This window comes from Paroedura picta, chromosome 2, assembly GCF_049243985.1.
Source record: "Paroedura picta isolate Pp20150507F chromosome 2, Ppicta_v3.0, whole genome shotgun sequence".
NCBI lineage: Eukaryota > Metazoa > Chordata > Lepidosauria > Squamata > Gekkonidae > Paroedura > Paroedura picta.
Genome location: NC_135370.1, coordinates 104,749,124 through 104,769,758, shown reverse-complemented (window position 1 = coordinate 104,769,758; position 20,635 = coordinate 104,749,124).

Genomic DNA, 20,635 nt, shown 5'->3' with positions numbered 1-20,635 from the left:
TCAGTTGACCCATCATGAATTTCAGTTTGCAAACTAGAAACAGAATAAAATTTGTGAAAACTTTTGCTTTGTGGTTTTTTTTTATGACCATCCCTAGTCCCTAGTTAATAATAAAATCTGTAACCATGAGTGTCTAAATAAAAGGGGTAAGGTGTCATGGGAGTAGTTTGGTGTTAAGGGTTTGGGCCAATCAGGTCCATCATTGACACCTGTATCCCTTTGGTTGGCTGTCCACCCACTGGCTGCCCAATCAGATTAGAACTCCCACCTCTGTCTTCCCACAATTCTGCTGCTTCTTCGCAGCCTCTGGCCCCTCAGATACCTTTCCTGAGGTGAGTGAGATGCCAGGAGTGCATGGGGGCTCTTCAGCTTCACCCTCTTAAAGCAATGGCTCCTGTCTACAGATCTTAGGAAAGCCACCCTGTGTCTTCTCTGATGGGGAGAGCCCACCCCACCACCACTATCCTTCCCAGCCGCCTGACATGGAAGCTGGCAGCATGTGCCTCTGTGCCACCTCCCGCAAACTCTGAAGCATGCCTGCAGGCTGAGAAAAGCCCAACGGCCCTGGCCTAAACTGCAAACAGAGGGGAGGGTCGGGGGAAATGCTGCGGAGAGGAGAGGGCCTCTAGCTCTAGACTGAAGAGATCAGTTCCCCTAGAGAAAATTGATGTTTTGAAAGGTGAGCTCTCTGGTACTATAATTGGGGATGCCAGCCTGCTGCTTACCTAGCCATCCACGGCACAGTCCTGGGTATGCAAGGCAGCGTGAAAACATTCTCCACCTGTGGACTGGGCTGCCCTTGGTGTTTGTTTCCTTGCTCATGACTGATAGGGCTCACAGACAGATGTGGGAGGCTAGGATGTCCATGTGGGAACGAATGACATGTCCCTGAATACCATCGCTCCTATTAAAAAAGACTATCAAGATCTGGGGAGGAAGCTCAAGCAAATGGGGGCACAAGTGGTATTCTCTTCAATCTTGCCTGTCAAGGGAAGAGGAATGCATCGGGAGAGGAAGATAATGGAGGTGAATCACTGGCTGCGTAGTTGGTGCCGGCAGGAGAGATTTGGTTTCTGGGACCATGGGATAGGCTTTCTTGAGGAAGGCCTACTAGCACCTGATGGACTGCACTTATCGAAACTGGGGAAGAATGTGTTTGGCAGGAACCTGGGGAGATTCATCAGGAGAGCTTTAAACTAAAGCCACTAGGGGAAGGAGACGATCAACATAGGGAGTGTATGGAAGGAAAACGATCGGAGGCAGCCCAACCGGCAAGGCCAGCTCATAGGGAACCAAAAGTAAAAGGATTCAGTTGTCTTTATACTAACGCCCGAAGCATGGGCAATAAAAAGGAAGAGCTGGAACTTCTCATGCTGATGGAAAGGTATGATCTAGTAGGCATCACAGAAACTTGGTGGAATGATTCTCATGACTGGAATGTAATGGTGGATGGATATGAACTGTTCAGAAAAAACAGAATAGATCGAAGAGGTGGAGGAGTGGCACTGTATGTGAGGAAAGGGCTTACCTGTCAGGAAATTCTAGTGAAGGAGAGCATATCTGCAGTGGAAAGCATCTGGGTGAAAATAAGCGAGGGGAAAACAAACAGTGTGGTGGTTGGTGTCTGCTACCGACCGCCTGACCAACAAGAGGATATGGATGCTGCACTTTGTGAGCAGCTTGAGAAAATATCCAAACGGCAGGACCTTGTCATCATGGGTGACTTCAATTTCCCAGATGTGTGCTGGGAAACTAACTCTGCGAAGCGTCCTCAGTCATGCAAGTTTCTGACCTGCCTGGCTGACAATTTCATTTATCAAATGGTAGATGAACCCACAAGAGGTTCAGCCATACTGGACTTAATACTGACCAACAGGCAAGAGTTGGTGGATGAGGTGAAGGAGGTGGGGACCCTAGGGGGAAGTGTCCATGTCCTCATAGAATTCCTTTTGAGATGGGGAGCCAAGGAAGCTTGTAGCCAGACGCGGATGTTGGATTTTCGTAGGGCAAACTTTAATAAACTCAGAGAAATGATGAGTGTCATACCATGGACGAGAATGCTGGAAGGGAAGGGAGCATGTGAAGGGTGGGCGCTACTCAAACAGGAGCTATTGCATGCTCAATCAAAGACTATTCCAGAAATACGAAAACACTGCAGGAGCTCTAAGAAGCCTATTTGGATGAACAGAGAACTTCAAGAGGAACTAAGAAAGAAAAGGAAAATGTTCAGGAAATGGAGGGAAGGACAGAGCTCTAAAGAAGAGTACCTACAGGTTACTAGGCACTGTAGATCAATCATCAGAAAGGCCAAAGCTGAGAGTGAGCTAAGATTGGCCAGGGAAGCCCATTGTAACAAGAAAAGATTTTTCAGTTATGTGAGGAGCAAACGTAAAGTCAAGGAGGCAATAGGCCCACTGTTGGGTGCAGATGGACAAACTCTAACTGAAGATGCAGAGAAAGCAGAAAGGCTTAGTGCCTATTTTACATCAGTTTTTTCCCACAGGTCAAAGTGTTTAGGCACATCTAGAGATGGCTGTAGCCAAAGGATAGTGTCTGGGTGGCAGGTTAACATAGATAGAGAGGCTGTCGAGAGGCATTTAGCTGCACTGGATGAGTTCAAATCCCCTGGTCCAGATGAAATGCACCCGAGAGTACTCAAAGAACTTTCCAGAGAACTTGCACAGCCCTTGTCCATCATCTTCGGAACCTCTTTAAGGACTGGAGATGTCCCGGAGGACTGGAAAAGAGCAAACGTTATTCCGATCTTCAAAAAAGGGAGGAAGGATGACCCGGGAAACTACAGACCAGTGAGTCTGACCTCTGTTGTGGGGAAGATAATGGAGCAGATATTAAAGGGAGCGATCTGCAAACATCTGGAGGACAATTTGGTGATCCAAGGAAGTCAGCATGGATTTGTCTCCAACAGGTCCTGCCAGACCAACCTAGTTTCCTTTTTTGACCAAGTAACAGGGTTGCTGGATCGGGGAAATTCGGTTGATGTCATTTACTTGGATTTTAGTAAAGCTTTTGACAAGGTTCCCCATGATGTTCTGATGGATAAGTTGAAGGACTGCAATCTGGATTTTCAGATAGTTAGGTGGATAGGGAATTGGTTAGAGAACCGCACTCAAAGAGTTGTTGTCAATGGTGTTTCATCAGACTGGAGAGAGGTGAGTAGCGGGGTACCTCAGGGCTCGGTGCTCGGCCCGGTACTTTTTAACATATTTATTAATGATCTAGATGAGGGGGTGGAGGGACTACTCATCAAGTTTGCAGATGACACCAAATTGGGAGGACTGGCAAATACTCCGGAAGATAGAGACAGAGTTCAACGAGATCTGAACACAATGGAAAAATGGGCAAATGAGAACAAGATGCAATTTAATAAAGATAAGTGTAAAGTTCTGCATCTGGGTCAGAAAAATGAAAAGCATGCCTACTGGATGGGGGATACGCTTCTAGGTAACACTGTGTGTGAACGAGACCTTGGGGTACTTGTGGATTGTAAACTAAACATGAGTAGGCAGTATGATGCAGCGGTAAAAAAGGCGAATGCCATTTTGGGCTGTATCAACAGAGGCATCACATCAAAATCACAAGATGTCATAGTCCCATTGTATACGGCACTGGTCAGACCACACCTGGAGTACTGTGTGCAGTTCTAGAGGCCTCACTTAAAGAAGGACGTAGATAAAATTGAAAGGGTACAGAGGAGAGCGACGAAGATGATCTGGGGCCAAGGGACCAAGCCCTATGAAGATAGGTTGAGGGACTTGGAAATGTTCAGCCTGGAGAAAAGGAGGTTGAGAGGGGACATGATAGCCCTCTTTAAGTATTTGAAAGGTTGTCACTTGGAGGAGGGCAGGATGCTGTTTCTGCTGGCTGCAGAGGAGAGGACACGCAGTAATGGGTTTAAACTTCAAGTACAACGATATAGGCTAGATATCAGGAAAAAGTTTTTCACAGTCAGAGTAGTTCAGCAGTGGAATAGGCTGCCTAAGGAGGTGGTGAGCTCCCCCTCACTGGAAGTCTTCAAGCAAAGGTTGGATACACACTTTTCTTGGATGCTTTAGGATGCTTAGGGCTAATCCTGCGTTGAGCAGGGGGTTGGACTAGATGGCCTGTATGGCTCTTCCAACTCTATGATTCTATGATTCTATGATTCTAGGATTTTTGTTCCATGCTACCCAGGACACCCCTGGATATCCAGCACTTCCTGTAGGCCATTCTGCCCAATTTACTTCCATTACAGAGGAAAGAGAAGAGTGCTTCCTATCCTTGTATTGGGAACTTGCTGGCATCATGTAGGGCAGTGGTCCCCAACCTTTTTATCACCGGGGGCCGGTCAATGCTTGACAATTTTACTGAGGCCTGGGGGGGTAGTCTTTTGCCGAGGGATGTCACCGCTGCCTATGCCCCTGCTCCACTTGCTTTCCTGCTGGCACCCCTGACTTCCTTTCACCTGCTGGGGGTGCTGCCAGCAGCAGCTGTGCAGTGCCATGCCGAGGGGGAGCCCCAGCCATGGCGGTCGCTGGAGAGCATCAAAGGTGAGCCTGATATCTAGCCTATATCATTGTACTTGTAGTTTAAACCCATTAATGTGTGTCCTCTCCTCTGCAGCCAAAAGAAACAGCATCCTGCCCTCCTCCAAGTGACAACATTTCAAATACTTAAAGAGAGCTATCATGTCCCCTCTCAACCTCCTTTTCCACAGACTGAACATTCCCAAGTCCCTCAACCTATCTTCATAGGGCTTGGTCCCTTGGCCCCCGATTATCCTCGTTGCTGTCCTCTGTACCCTTTCAATTTTATCGACGTCCTTCTTGAAGTGAGGCCTCCAGAACTGCACACAGTACTCCAGGTGTGGTCTGACCAGTGCCGTATACAATGGGACTATGACATCTTGTGATTTTGATGTGATGCCTCTGTTGATACAGCCCAAAATGGCATTTGCCTTTTTTACCACTGCATCACACTGCCTGCTCATGTTTAGTTTACAATCCACAAGTACCCCAAGGTCTCGTTCACACAGTGTTACCTAGAAGCATATCCCCCATCCAGTAGGCATGCTTTTCATTTTTCTGACCCAGATGCAGAACTTTACACTTATCTTTATTAAATTGCATCTTGTTCTCATTTGCCCATTTTTCCATTGTGTTCAGATCTCGTTGAACTCTGTCTCTATCTTCTGGAGTATTTGCCAGTACTCCCAATTTGGTGTGATTTGCAAACTTGATGAGTAGTCCCTCCACCCCCTCATCTAGATCATTAATAAATATGTTTAAAAGTACTGGACCGAGCACCGAGCCCTGAGGTACCCCGCTACTCACCTCCATCCAGTCTGATGAAACACCATTGACAACAACTCTTTGAGTGTGATTCTCTAACCAACTCCCTATCCACCTAACTATCTGAAAATCCAGATTGCAGTCCTTCAATTTATCCATCAGAACATCATGGGGAACCTTATCAAAAGCTTTACTAAAATCCAAGTAAACGACATCAACCGGATTTCCATGATCCAGCAAACCTGTTACTTGTTCAAAAAAGGAAACCAGGTTGGTCTGGAGGGCGTCACCCCAAGGGTCAGACATGACTCGGTGCTTGCACAGGGGATACCTTTACCTTTACCTTTACCTTACCATGTGACCTGTGGGTTTTTTAACTGTCTCCATTGAAGACTTGAAATGCAAACCAAATCCCCTAAAATTCATGCTCTTGATTGAAATGTAAAGTTATGTTTCCATCCCGATCTTACTGAAATAGGTTTTCAGTTCTCATCTATAAAGCATTAGAAACAACAGAATATGCCTTCTCTGTGTTACGTCCATGTGTGTATAGAGGGGGTGACAATCAAGTTTATGTCGTAGAACCAAAGAAATGTATTCTGTTTAAAGAAGGTAAGATTAATAGAACATTATTTTAGTTGCCAAGAATAGGCTGCTATAATCAGTTTAAATTACAAGGCTGTGAGAGATGCATCATGCTTTACAGCTAAATTGTAATTTGCTTAGTGCTAGAAAACAGGATGGCATGATTCTGTAAAGACCAAGTTGGACGTGTTAGTGAATGTAGCAGAGTGAGCCAGACAAATGATAGACCACCCACAGACCAACCAAATGACTTACGTGTCTATTGGAGACTAAGAAAAATATCTACTCATTGCTCTACCTCAAGTCCATCAGGAACGTCAGAGTAGTTTAAAAAAGAGAGAGAGAGAGAAGCAAACCAGCTCATTCATTTAATACTATGTAATGGTGTTCCTGTTACCAGCACAGTTAGGACAAAAGTGACGTGCAGTTATAATACAAGCGAGCTATTTTGGAATGTTCTAAATGCACAATTGGATTTAAAGGACCAAAACAATTTGAGAATTTTTGCTTTGTAATGTAATTACAGGAAGCAATCAATCACCTCAGTTTAGGTACTCATGGAATTAGCAGATTCTGCTGGGCAGGGACTTTGGGGCCTATTTTAAATAACAGATAAAGCAAAAATATCTTAATCAACACCTGCATTCACTAAACATTCCTAAAAATTTGAGAAAAATCTAATTAAATCATTGAAGATTCTGCTTGTATTTCTGGACTATAATAGGTATCAGTCTTGGGAAACTCTCTGGCTGGATTATCCTATACAAGGCAAATTATCATGAATATAGATGATTGATTGATCACCCAGCTGTCATGATTTTGCTTTGATGCTCCACTGCCACCCCATTTTTTTTATTGGACATATTGTTTAAAAACACTTATGTTTTACAGGGAGTGACTTACAGACATGATGTGCTGTTCCCTGTCTTAGCCCAGAACAATTTTGAAGAAAAAAGAACACAAGAAGAAACTGCTGGAGCTGACTAGTGGTTCATCTAGTCCAACATCCTGTCTCACACAATGGCCAACCAAAATCCTGGAGGAACAAGAAAAAGGAAATAGTTGCCAAGGGGAATAGTTGCCAATGATGTTGCTTCCCAACACTTGGTGTCAAAAGTATACTGCCTCTATCTGTGAGACTGCCTCCTCCATTACTGGGCATTGAGCAGGGGGTTGGACTAGATGGTCTGTATGGCTCCTTCCAAGTCTATAATTCTATGATTACATCTCCAAGAAACGTAAGATCTAGCAAGTAAAACCTGCTCAAGATCCTAAGCCCCAAAGAGGTCCAACAGGTCTCAACCAGGGACAGGACATTTTTACCCCTGGCCCTGGCTTGGTAGAATCCTCTCCCTAATGAGATTAAGGCCCTGCAGGATCTTTAACAGTTCCACAGGGCCTGTAAGACAGAGCTGTTCTGCAGGCCTATTATTGAGACCAAGAAATAGCATCAACATTTTGGCCTCTAAAGAGAAAGAGACAGGCTGCGTCAAATTATACTATTTTTAATGCTAATAATTTTAGGATTTTATATGATTGTAATGATTTTATATGATATATAAACTGTTGTGAACTGCCCTAGGGAAGTGTGGCATACAAATGGACAAATAAATAAAACCAGTAAATATTAAGGTTCCTTTTATCAAACATAACTAAGTTTAGTACCCATCCCCAGTTCAAATCAATCCCTCCCGTCTACACTGAATTCAATTTCCACTTTGATTTTGGGTGTTTTCTATTTTTCCTCTGCAACTAGCATGATTGATCCGGAGTGACCCTACCTTTCTCCCACGATATCCAGAAGTGGAAATAACCCTCAATATTTGATAAACCATCACCAGGAAGTGTGAAGCTTCCTACTTTGTGTGAACTGGGATTGGCCAGGGCACCAGTTCAAAGGCTTCTTGGTTTCTAGGTTGCAAGGCTTCCCTCCCTGTCTTAACTTCTCTCAGCAGAGATTTGCCTCTTGGATTTATTCCCCCTCCTCTGCTGCCTCCAATCCTCCCCTGCTCCCTTGTTCAAAAAATAGATCCCTGCTGCGCTTGTCTTCCCCCCCCCTCCATTCTGAGCTTTCCCAATTATGTGCAGAACACTTTTTGTTTCAATTGGGGGGGGGGGATAGAGGAAGACCCGAGTTCAAATCGATCTGAATTCAGCAGGATCCACACCGGAAAAAACAAAGTAAGTGTATTATCAACCTATTAGCCTTTGATGTAGGCTACTAACATAGATATAGGAATACCACCTAACTGTCTAATTCCTTTAAACATCATTTTGTGGCCATCACTATATCCTTTGGCACTGAATTCTACAATTTACTTACTGTCTGGCAGCCAGTCAAGAGTTGTTCAGAGGTGGTTTGCCATTTGCCTGCCCGTGCATCATGATCCTTGGAGGTCACCCTTTCCAGTACTATCCAGGGCCGACTCTGCTTAGCTTCTTTGATCTGATGGAATTGGGCTCGCCTGGGCTATCCAGTTTGAGTAATAAGTATGTGAAGGCAATGAATAGCTGGTTTCATGTGGCAGGTAGAAAATTAGTTGACAAAAGTTATTATCTTCTCTGTCATTATAATGAATCAGCAAAAAAAAAAAAAAAGGATTTTCTGCAGCCCTAGAGTGCATAGACCATCACTAATCTGTAGGTTTGACAGAGGACAAAATACACAAATCCAAAAAAGATTAAGTATAATTACAAGATTTCCCCCTAAGGTGTTTAGAAGGAGATTCCCAGGATTTGTTTGGTTTGGTTTGTTTATTTCATAGTTTGCACCTCCCTTTCCCCATCACACACTTTTTCATTGCATGTTGCAATTATGTGATGCATACACTCCACTACACTTCATGCATATGTATGGCCATATGTTTCACACATCATATGCTTCCTCATCTACATTTACAAGTTCAACATCAACACCCTCTTTCCCTCACATTTATAAACACTTGGTTTGTTCATTTCACACATCTCAACATGTTTGTGGAGAATACGCAAGTAATTCTACAAGGCTGAAGTGATGTTGAACTGGTCTACATACAGTGGAAGGAAAAAAGATTATTGTGGCTCATTGGACCATACTCTGTATGGTGCTCATCACAGTTTTAATGGAAGTTACAAGGGATATGACAGCAACATTAACAGCAATAAAAGCAGTTGCAATAACAATATTTATGGTTGTCTCATTTATCCAGCAAAAATTTTGTCAACCTGCTTCTGCTGACCTTAAATATGTGCATCACTGATGCTTGCAGTCAAAATGGACTCCATATTGTTTACGTCTGTATTTTAAAATCTCATTGCCCATAACACTGTCACTGAATTTCTGAAAGCCATACTTATTTTAATGTCTATTTAAGGATTTTTTTAAATAGCCAAAGATACTTACAGTTCAAAATCTAAGAGTATGTTTTCACAATATGCACAGTTCAGCTGATTGCCACATGCTGTTAAGACAACATACAGTTGATTGGCAGGTTTTAAGGTAGGGTTTCCTTGGAGAGAAGTCTGCGGGGTAAGGCTCTTGCTTCATTCAGATGCCATCAAATGATTTAATTTTCCAGATTTGCTCTTTATTTCTGACTAATAAACATATTGTATGTAATAATTGTGTACTCCGTGGGTTTTTTAACAGTTATTTTTAAATCTTAATTTATTGCCTTTCCTCATATATTCTGGTTTACGTTGCAGGCTGTAAACACAGAGAAGGGTAAAAACAGATGCACAGGTGAATCAAAACAATCTTATGGCGAATCAAAACAAACTTTAAAAAGTTTTTAATTGAAAAACATTTCACTGTGTCTTTGACTACCCATCAAAAACATGCATATGTAGAAGTCTTTTACAGTAGAAAGCAGTGTACAAAAGCCTCCACAGTTGGTTGTTTGCTTGTTTTTTAAGGCTGAAGGTGACTAGTAGTCCCTAAACTATCCCACAGAATACAACTTAGAGAGACCTGGAGAGTTTGGAGCAAAAGAACTTTGGAATCCTTGATCCCGAGCAATTAAAATCAGCATCAATAATATAAGAGCTCTTGATGGATCAAACCAGTGCTCCATCAAGTCCAGCATCCTGTGTCACACAGTGTCCAACAAATGATCTAAGTTTTTCTAAGACAGTGACATTAATCAGTGAATAAGCAATTCTATAACTAGAAATTGGCCATTTTGTGTATGTTCCCCTAAGAATTCTACGTATTTGAGTTCCGAAACCCACTAAACAAGAAAGAATGTCTGAGATTCACCTCAGCCATGGGTAATGCCACAGAGAAGATAGCTGGAAGGCAGAAACAACCACCCCGACACTCTGAGTGTGGCAAGCACTGTGTGTGGTGGTACACACCATGCAAAGAGGGAGAGATGAGCCCACATTACCTGTAAGAGGCACCATGTCGGGCTCTTGTCCCATGGCTATCCATGCAAACAGCTTCCCTCCCACCTGCTCTGGTATTTTGTTATGGGATGGTTGTGCAGTTTGCATGGTTGGGTTAATGTTTGGTTAAATCAAAGTTGAATGTTAAAGTTTCATCATAGCTGCAGCTTGGGGAAGGGGACGGACTCTGTTGGCAGGGAGTCTGGTTTGCAAATCAGACTCCCTGGGACTTAGAGGCCTCAATAAGTGGCAGCACGTAAATGACTGCAGCTGTCCCAGCTGGGAAGCCAGGGGCTCATTTTGTCAGGTGACCTGGGGTTAGCCAAATAAGGTTGGTACTCTGTGGGCCCCCCTCCACAGGTCACTTCCCATAGTAGTGGACCACAGAGGCAAGGGGCCGAGTCCTCGCTGGGAACTGTGTGGATCTGGACCCCTGGAGGTTTGGTGCAGTTGATGGGCTGCTAAGTTGGGCTATCTCTTCCAATCCTCCATTGGAGAATACATGCTGTGGCATGTTATTTCCTGCATAGTGCAGGGGGCTGGACTAGATGACCCATGAAGTCCCTTCCAAATCTATTATTTTATGATTCTACGATTATATGATTCTAACCTATGTATTGCATAATTTTCAGCCAAATATGTCCTCCTGTAAGTCAGTATACTATTTGCAGATGGAATGTTATACCTTGCAAGTGAATATCAAACTATTTTTTGTCTTTCAATTTGTATTTGTATGCTTTAGGATGCTTTGGGCTGATCCTGGATTGAGCAGGGGGTTGGACTAGATGGCCTGTACGGCCCCTTCCAACTCTATGATTCTGTGATTCTGTATTCATTGCTGATGTCAAATATAAATATTAAACGATAATGATAATAATAATAGTAATAATATGCATATTCATTTTTACAAACTGAGACAAATATTAACAGAACCACAGCAGGTGTTATATTGTTTCTTTTTAAAAAAATCCATTTTGTTAAAATACAATTTTATGCATATCTTTAACTAATCAAAGAATATTTTCAAAGTAAAAGTTGAATGTGGGTGTCTGCATGAAGACATGTACAAAAGGTAGGACAAATTTATGTAATTTCTTTTTGTAACTACCAGTTCAAGAGAAAAGTGGGGAAAGTGAAATGAAAAGGGTATTGCTTGACAGATAATAATGGCAAATTTCCTTACTGTAACAATAAAGTCAAGAAATAGATATGCTCAAAACCAGTAGCCCTGTATAACTAGCAAGTGGGTGAGTGCACAAAGATTTGATGTAGAGAGTTACGCAGAATGAGAGCATTCTCAGGAAGTACAGCTATAATGTGAAAAGCTGCACAAACCCACATGCTGTCAGTTTCTTCAGATTTCTTAAATGCTTCTGCTTGTCAGTTCTTGTAACCTTTGTTGGGGCAGCACCTCACTTGACCACAATCCTTTCAAATTCCCTAAATATCAGAAGAAGCAAGTTTCCTTTTGATATTTTTACAGGTAAGTATACTACTCTATATTCTCATCTGACATTTATCTACAGCTATATTATGGCTGTTGAGATAAATGTCAAATGAAAGGTTTCCTTGTTTGACATTTTTAAGAGATTGCCTAATAGTGTTGCAGTCAAATGAAGGACTCCGAATGTGTATGACAGAAGGGTAAATATGTCTGTCTGGACAAGGTAAGAAGGATAATCCATGGCTAAGCAGACATCATCATAAGAAGTACACTCCATGGCACATAGAATTATGCCTATCAAAGCACTGGTGAAATATTTCTTATAAAGGCATTTTTATATTTCCAGTGTTCAAATTCCAGAAGGGTCACTACATCAAACTTTAACAAACTGAACAATGCTGTACAATATCCAGCTGCATATCACATTCAGCTATAAATGTAGTGATATGCCCTCTTGACAAATGCTTTCCTCTCCCATTTGCTTTTAGAACAGGACAGATAGGGACTAAAAGAAAATGCTGAAAATGTTTAGGTAAAGATCTAAGAACTAAATTCTTGAAAAGCAGAGGTAAAAATTTTTCCACTTGGAAGTTTGGGAAGCAGTTTGGGAGGGGGGTGAGGAAAGGACATATTCTTTTCAGCTCCAGTTAACGGTATTTTGGGACCAATCTTGTCAGTAGCATACCAAGGAGTGGGTGTTCCACCCCAAGTACCATTGCCTCCATCCCTAAAGAAGGGCTTCTTACAGGCTCCAAAGAGCCCAGCTGTCAAGCATTGGTATGTGTCTTGTATTTCCCGCTTGCATGCACACACAATATAATGTTTGGGGGCTTGGCCAAATGGGTACCAGTGTGCCCCTCCCTCACACATACACCGAAGAAAAAATAAAGATGCCTCAGTCCCTACCCATAGACTTTAGAGATGTTGGGAGGAGAGAAAGCAGACTTTCTGGCCCTCTGAGAAAAATTACTAGACCTGGTTCCATGGCCCACTCTGCCTACAGAAAGGAACTCTGCTTCAGTGAATGTTTCAGAATCAGAGCCCCACCAGGAACTCTGCTGGTTGTAATGGAAGGCTTGTGACATCTTTTTGATGATACTCCAGTTTGGAAAGGCTATCTTGTAATGGCAGAAATAAAATAGAGAGGGTGTTAAAAATTATCTGCCCCAGACACCAAATAAGCTAGGTACACTACTAACTGTTGCATGGCTACAGACACAAAGCTGTGCTTCTGTTGATTGTAAAACTGTTGAGAGTTACTGGAAAGTAAAGCCTTTTTCTAAGAATTTGATTAGACTTTATTTCAAGTGGGCAGGCTTTTGTATTGTATAGGATTACACTTTGTTACCCAGAAAATAATCTATTCATCAAAACTACACAGAGCAAGGACAGAATGTTGAAAACTGTGACAGGAAGACAGGAATGATGGGGCAAAAATGGAGACTGGCCTATTTCACACAATAAAGTTTTATAGTAATGTGTAGAATTACAATGCATATATTTGTCATTGTGGAAACAAACATGACAATTTTAAACTCTGTCCTCCATGAGAGACAGAAAGAGGATTGTTTCTCTTTAAAAATAATTTCAGTGCTGAATCACATAACATCTTGAGATGGGCTACACTCCTACTGCTGACATTTGTAGATGGTTCATGAACAGGAGTTTCACCCATCACGAATCTTCAGTTATATTGGCTTTCTGTTAACGGTATTTCAGCTGGTTCGTAATAGAATATTCAAATTAGCTGAAAGACGTGTTTGTTGCAGGAATAAACTGCATCATTATGAGATACATTCAGCATCAAAACTAAAAGCTATGGACCCAAGTAAGACAGTGAAGATATTCATGTAAGATGTTATAACTGAGCCTACTAATTGTTGCAGTAGAATATATCCCCCTGTCCTCCAAATGTGGTCACCATCTCTGCAATTTTGGCTTGTGGGAAGCAAAGGGAAGAGATGAAGATTACATAACTATTATGGTTTTTGCTGTTTCAACTGGCATGGGCTATTCCCTCTCACAGCAGCCGTTGGCCACAAAACAGATTAGCAAAATGAAAAGGGGAGGCTGCCTGAAATAAATTTAGCATGTAGGCTATTTTTAGAAAGGAAATTGTGATAGCAGAATTCTAGAGGGGGATATCAATGATGAATAAATCTCTTAATTGCCACTCTTGCTGTGTCTGTGTAAAGTTCAAAGCAGCCAGATTATGAATGCATCAGCCCAAGAAACAGCTACATTCTAGCAACAATCAAAGATGGTCAAAGACCCATAAGCCTGAAAGACTGTCTTTCTCCATATCAGCCCCACCACCAAATGAGACCAAGCAAGGAGGCAAAGTTCTTTACTAGTTATAATTGATTCTAGTTTGCAGAATGCTAGCTATGATTTATTGTAGTTCCAAAAAAGTTCTATTTTCATGACAACCCTGTCTTTGTTATCTACAACAGCAAACTGAGAAAGCTGTTGCACTCTCCTCCTTTACCCGCATCAACAGGCTCTTTAGTTCCTCTTTACTTTCTGCCATTATAGTGGTATCATCTGCATATCTGAATTTGTTGATATTTCTCCCTGCAATCTTGATCCCAATTTGTGACTCCTCTAATCCCGCCTTTCTTATGATGTGTTCCGCATACAAGTTAAATAGGCAAGACGACAGCATACAGCCTTGCCGAACTCCTTTCTCAATTTTGAACCAATCAGTGATTCCATGTTCAGTTCTCACTGTTGCTTCTTGATCTGCATATAAATTTCTCAAGAGACAAATAAGATGCTCTGGTATTCCCATCTCTTTAAGAACTTGCCACAATTTGTTGTGCTCCACACAATCAAATGCTTTAGCATAGTCAATGAAGCAGAAGTAGATGTTCTTCTGGAACTCCCTAGCTTTCTCCATGATCTAGCGTAGTTGGCAATTTGATCTCTAGTTCCTCTGCCTCTTCAAAATCCTGCCTGTACTTCTGGAGGTTCTCGGTCCACATATTGCTGGAGCCTAGCTTGTAAAGATTTGAGCATAACTTTGCTAGCATGAGAAATGAGTGGAATGGTGTGGTAGTTTGAACATTCTTTGGCATTGCCCTTCTTTGGGATTGCAATGTAAACTGACCTTTTCCAATCCTGTGGCCATTGCTGAGTTTTCCAAATTTGCTGGCATGTTGAGTGTAGCACTTTTACTGCATCATCCTTTAAGATTTTGAATAGTTCAACTGGAATGCTGTCACCACCACTAGCTTTATTGTTGCTCAGACTTCCTAAGGCCCATTTGACTTCACATTCCAGGATGTCTGGCTCCAGGTCAGTAACTACTCCATTGTGGTTATCAGGGATGTTAAGCTCGCTCTTGTATAGTTCCTCTGTATAATCTCTTCTGTTTCTGTAAGGTCCCTACCATTTTGGTCCCTTATCACAGTGGTCCTCAACCTTTTTTCGGCTGGGGACCGGCAGGGCAACTGCCCCACGCATGCGCCATGCGTGGCCGAAATCGCGCATGTGCAGCACTTTCGTGCATGCACGCATGTACGAAAGTGCCGAGCATGCTCAAATTCGGCTGCGCATGCGCGATGCGCGGCGTGGCCCTGATTGCCTCTCCCCCCCCTCCCGCAGTAAGAAGCTTCCCGGGCCGCAAGCTTGCGGCGTGGGAAGTTTTTTACTGCGGGGGGGGGCGGGGAGAGGGAACTGCGGCCCGGCGCCATGGCCTTCGCGGCCTGGCACCGGGCCGCAGACCGCAGGTTAGGAACCACTGCCTTATCATACCCATCTTTGCATGAAATGTTCTCTTCATATCTCTAATTTTCTTGAAAAGATCTCTGGCCCTCCCCATTATATTGTTTTCTTCTATTTGTTTGCACTGTTCATTTAAGAAGGAATTCTTATCTCTTCTAGCTTTTCTCTGGAATTCTGCATTCAATTGGGTGTATCTTTCTCTTTCTCCCTTGCCTTTCACTTCCCTTCTCTCCTTAGCTATTTGTAAAGCTTCCTCAGACAGCCATTCTGATCCCGTGCATTTCTTTTTTTTTTGGCATGGTTTTAGTTGCTACCTCTTGTACAATGTTGCGAACCTCTGTCCATAGTTCTTCAGGCATTCTGTCTATTAGATCTAATTCCTTAAATCTATTTGTCACCTCTACTGTATATTCATTGGGGATATGATTTAGTTCATACCTGAGTGGCCTAGTGCTTTTCCCTACTTTCTTCAATTGAAGCATAAATTTTGCAACAAGAAGCTGATGATCTGAACCACAATCAGCTCCTGGTCTTGTTTTTACTGACTGTATAGAACTTCTCCATCTTTGGCTGCAGAGCACATAGTCAATCTAATTTCTGTGTTGACCGTCTGGTGATGTCCATGTGTAGAGTCGTCTCTTGGGTTGTTGGAAAAGAGTGTTTGCTATGACCATTGTATTCTCTTGACAAAATTCTACCAGCCTGTGCCCTGCTTCATTTTGTACTCCAAGGCCAAACTTGCCTGTTATCCCGGTTATCTTTTGGTTTCCTACTTTAGCATTCCAATCCCCCATGATGATAAGCACATCATTTTTTGGCGTTGCTGCTAGAAGGTGTTGTAGGGCTTCATAGAATTGGTCAACTTCATCCTCTTCAGCAGCAGTGGTTGGGGCATAGACCTGGATTACTGTGATGTTGAATGGTTTGCCTTGGATTCGAACTGAGATCATTCTGTCATTTTTGGGATTGTATCCCAAGACTGCATTTCCTACTCTCTTATTGATTATGAAGGCTACTCCATTTCTTCTGCAAGATTCTTGTCCACAGTAGTATACCTGATGGTCATCTGAATTAAATTCACCCATTCCTGTCCATTTTAGTTCATTGATTCCTAAAATGTCGATGTTCAGTCTTGTCATTTCTTGTTTAACCATGTCCAGCTTGCCTTGATTCATGGATCTGACATTCCAGGTTCCTATGGAATAAAAATCTTTACAGCATCGGACTGTCTTTTTGCCACCAGTTACTTCAAAAACTGAGCGTCCTTTCGGCTTTGGCCCAGTCACTTCATTCATTCTGGCGCTACTCGTACTAGCCGTCTGCTCATCCCCAGTAGCATATTGGACACCTTCCGACCTGAGGGGCTCATCTTCCTGCGTCATATTGTTTTGCCTTTTGAACTTGTCCATTGGGTTTTCACGGCAAAGATACTGGAGTGGTTTGCCATTTCCTTCGCCAGTGGATCACCTTTTGTCAGAGCTCTCAGCTATGACCTGTCCATCTTGGGTGGCCCTGCACGGCATAGCTTATAACTTCACTGAGCTACGCAAGCCCCCTTGCCACGTCAAGGCAGCGATCCTTGAAGGGGGCATAGAATCATAGAATCACAGAGTTGGAAGGGGCCATACAGGCCATCTAGTCCAACCCACTGTTCAATGCAGGATCAGCCCAAAGCATCCTAAAGCATCCAAGAAAAGTGTGTATCCAGCCTTTGCTTGAAGACTGCCAGTGAGGGGAGTTCACCACCTCCTTAGGCAGCCTATTCCACTGCTGAGCTACTCTGACTGTGAAAATATTTTTCCTGATATCAATGGGAACAGCATCATGCTCTCCTCCAAACGACAACCTTTCAAATACTTAAAGAGGGCTATCATGTCTCCTCTCAACTTTCTTTTCTCTAGGCTGAACATTCCCAAGTCCCTCAACCTATCTTCATAGGGCTTGGTCCCTTGGCCCCAGATCATCCTCGCCGCTCTCCTCTGTACCCTTTCAATTTTATCTATGTCCTTCTTGAAGTGAGGCCTCCAGAACTGCACACAGTACTCCAGGTGTGGTCTGACCAGTGCCGTATACAATGGGACTATGACATCTTATGATTTTGATGTCAAGCCCCTGTTGATACAGCCCAAAATGCCTTTTTTACCGCTGCATCACACTGCCTGCTCATGTTTAGTTTACAATCCACAAGTACCCCAAGGTCTCGTTCACACACAGTGTTACCTAGAAGTGTATTCCCCATCCAGTAGGCATGCTTTTCATTTTTCTGACCCAGATGCAGAACATTACACGTATCTTTATTAAATTGCATCTTGTTCTCATTTGCCCATTTCCCCATTGTGTTCAGATCTTGTTGAACTCTGTCTCTATCTTCTGGAGTATTTGCCAGTACTCCCAATTTGGTGTCATCTGCAAACTTGATGAGTAGTCCTTCCACCCCCTCATCTAGATCATTAATAAATATGTTAAGAAGAGCCCTGAGCCCTGAGGTACCCCGCTACCCACCTCCCTCCAGTCTGATGAAACACCATTGACAACAACTCTTTGAGTGCAGTTCTCTAACCAATTCCCTATCCACCTAACTATCTGAAAATCCAGATTGCAGCCCTTCAATTTATCCATCAGAACATGGATAACCCTATGGGACCTTATTAAACTTGGGGAACCTTATCAAAAGCTTTACCTTATCAAACATGGGGAACCTTATCAAAAGCTTTACTAAAATCCAAGTAAACAACATCAACCGAATCAAAAAAGGAAACCAGGATGGTCTGACAGGACCTGTTGGAGACAAATCCATGCTGACTTCCTTGGATCACCAAATTGTCTTCCAGATGTTTGCAGATCGCTCCCTTTAATATCTGCTCCATTATATTACCCAGAACAGAGGTCAGACTCACTGGTCTATAGTTTCCCGGGTCATCCTTCCTCCCTTTTTTGAAGATCGGAATAACATTTGCTTTCATCCAGTCCTCCGGGACATCTCCAGTCCTTAAAGAGGTCCCAAAGATGATGGACAAGGGTTGTGCAAGTTCTTTGGAAAGTTCTTTGAGCACTCTCGGGTACATTTCATCCGGCCCAGGGGATTTGAACTCATCCATCGCAGCTAAATGCCTCTCGACAACCCGCCACCCAGACACTATCTCTTGGCTACTGTGAACTGTGGGAAAAACAGATGTAAAATAGGTGCTGAGCCTTTCTGCTTTCTCTGCATCCTCCGTTAGAGTTTGTCTATCCGCACCCAACAGTGGGCCTATTGCCTCCTTTACTTTACATTTGCTCCTCACATAATTGAAAAATCTTTTCTTGTTACAGTGGACTTCCCTGGCCAATCTTAGCTCACTCTCTTCTTTGGCCTTTCTAATGATTGATCTACAGTGCCTAGTAACCTGTAGGTACTCTTCTTTAGAGCTCTGTCCTTCCCTCCATTTTCTGAACATTTTCCTTTTCTTTCTTAGTTCCTCTTGAAGTTCTCTGTTCATCCAAATAGGCTTCTTAGAGCTCCTGCAGTGTTTTCGTCTTTCTGGGATAGTCATTGATTGAGCATGCAATAGCTCTTGTTTGAGTAGCGCCCACCCTTCACATGTTCCCTTCCCTTCCAGCATTCTTGTCCATGGTATGACACTCATCATGTCTCTGAGTTTATTAAAGTTTGCCCTACGAAAATCCAACATCCGCGTCTGGCTACAAGCTTCCTTGCCTCCCCATCTCAAAAGGAATTCTATGAAGACATGGTCACTTCCCCCTAGGGTCCCCACCTCCTTCACCTCATCCACCAACTCTTGCCTGTTGGTCAGTAAGTACCCCCTCTATTTCCTCTTCAAAATCATTTTGGATGGGCGCAATAGAGAAAGGGTAAGTTGACAGGGAAAGGGGAGAAAGAGGGGTAGAATGTGAGAGAAGGTTGAAGAGAGAATGAGGCAAGTTTCTTGCAGGGTCCCACTCATGTGTTCTGTTTTCCTGTTCTTTTATTTTCTTCATGACTATTTACTTTGAATTATCTGCTTGGATGAGCTATTAATGAAATAAAAAACATACTGATGTCCAAGTTTGCCAGTTGTATGTGGTATAAACTGTTGGATATTATTTTAAAGGAAAATTATAGCTCTAAGAGTATTCCCTAGGGTGCAATATTGTATTATTGCCGCTCTGATAGCAGGGGTGGGAATAATAAGAACTTCCGCCATGTTGGGATTGTTTTAAAGTCTTTTAATGGGTATTTTAATGGGGATAGGACTGTTGTGACCCGCCACGAGCCTACGGGGAGTGGCGGGAAATAAATCTAATTAATAATAATAATAATAATAATAATAATAATAATAATAATATTACTAGTGGACTCTGAATAATATAAAACAAGCACAAATTCACACGTAGGTCACTAATTACTGTGGATTTTGATGGGAATGTACCAAGGAGAAGTTCTCTTTCTCTCTTTCTTAATTTTTTTTACTGCTGAAGAATGCATTTAGGTACTCACTTGGGAAGAAGAGCTGCAACCCCACCAGTGAAAAATATTCACACATTATTTCACACCCACAAGAGTGGAAGCAGCTTCAGTATGTTAATGAAATGAAGTGCCACCCCAGCACTCCTGAATGAAACAGTAATTTAATCTGATCATAGCACTTCTATTTTAGATTACTTTAATTGCTTTTTGTAAAACAAACACAGATGGGTGAAGACGATACTTCCTATTTCATACTATTTCTAAATTAACACCAATTGAATTATGCTACTATTAAAAGCAGATATTTTAGGATCCATTCACAAGCAAACTATAATAATCATTATAATAAACTATAATAATAATTGCTGGAAATTTTGGTGAATTTGTGAGAAGATATGGCATAAACAAAGATGATATTCTTCTACAGTCTTATTTTCATTCAGTATATTATCTTGTGACATTCTGCCATTAAGAGTTTATAATCTAAAATTTGATCTAAGAGACTCCTTGGGACTTTTCAGCCATCTATGCATGGCAGTGGGCGTGCCATGCTGCTGCTGGAGCATTTGTAGCAGAACCAAATGCTCCGTTTACTGGGGATGCAAGGGGGACACAGTTAAGCGGTGCAAGCTGGCATGCGGTGCAAGCTGGCATCCCCGTGGTGATTAATCTCTTCCATGCAGGCCTCCCAGTTCAATTCTAAAGTGTCCCTAAGTATCATCTGTCCTCAGGATCAAATTGGAAGTAGGTTGGTGGGGTGAGGAAGGACCACTATAACAG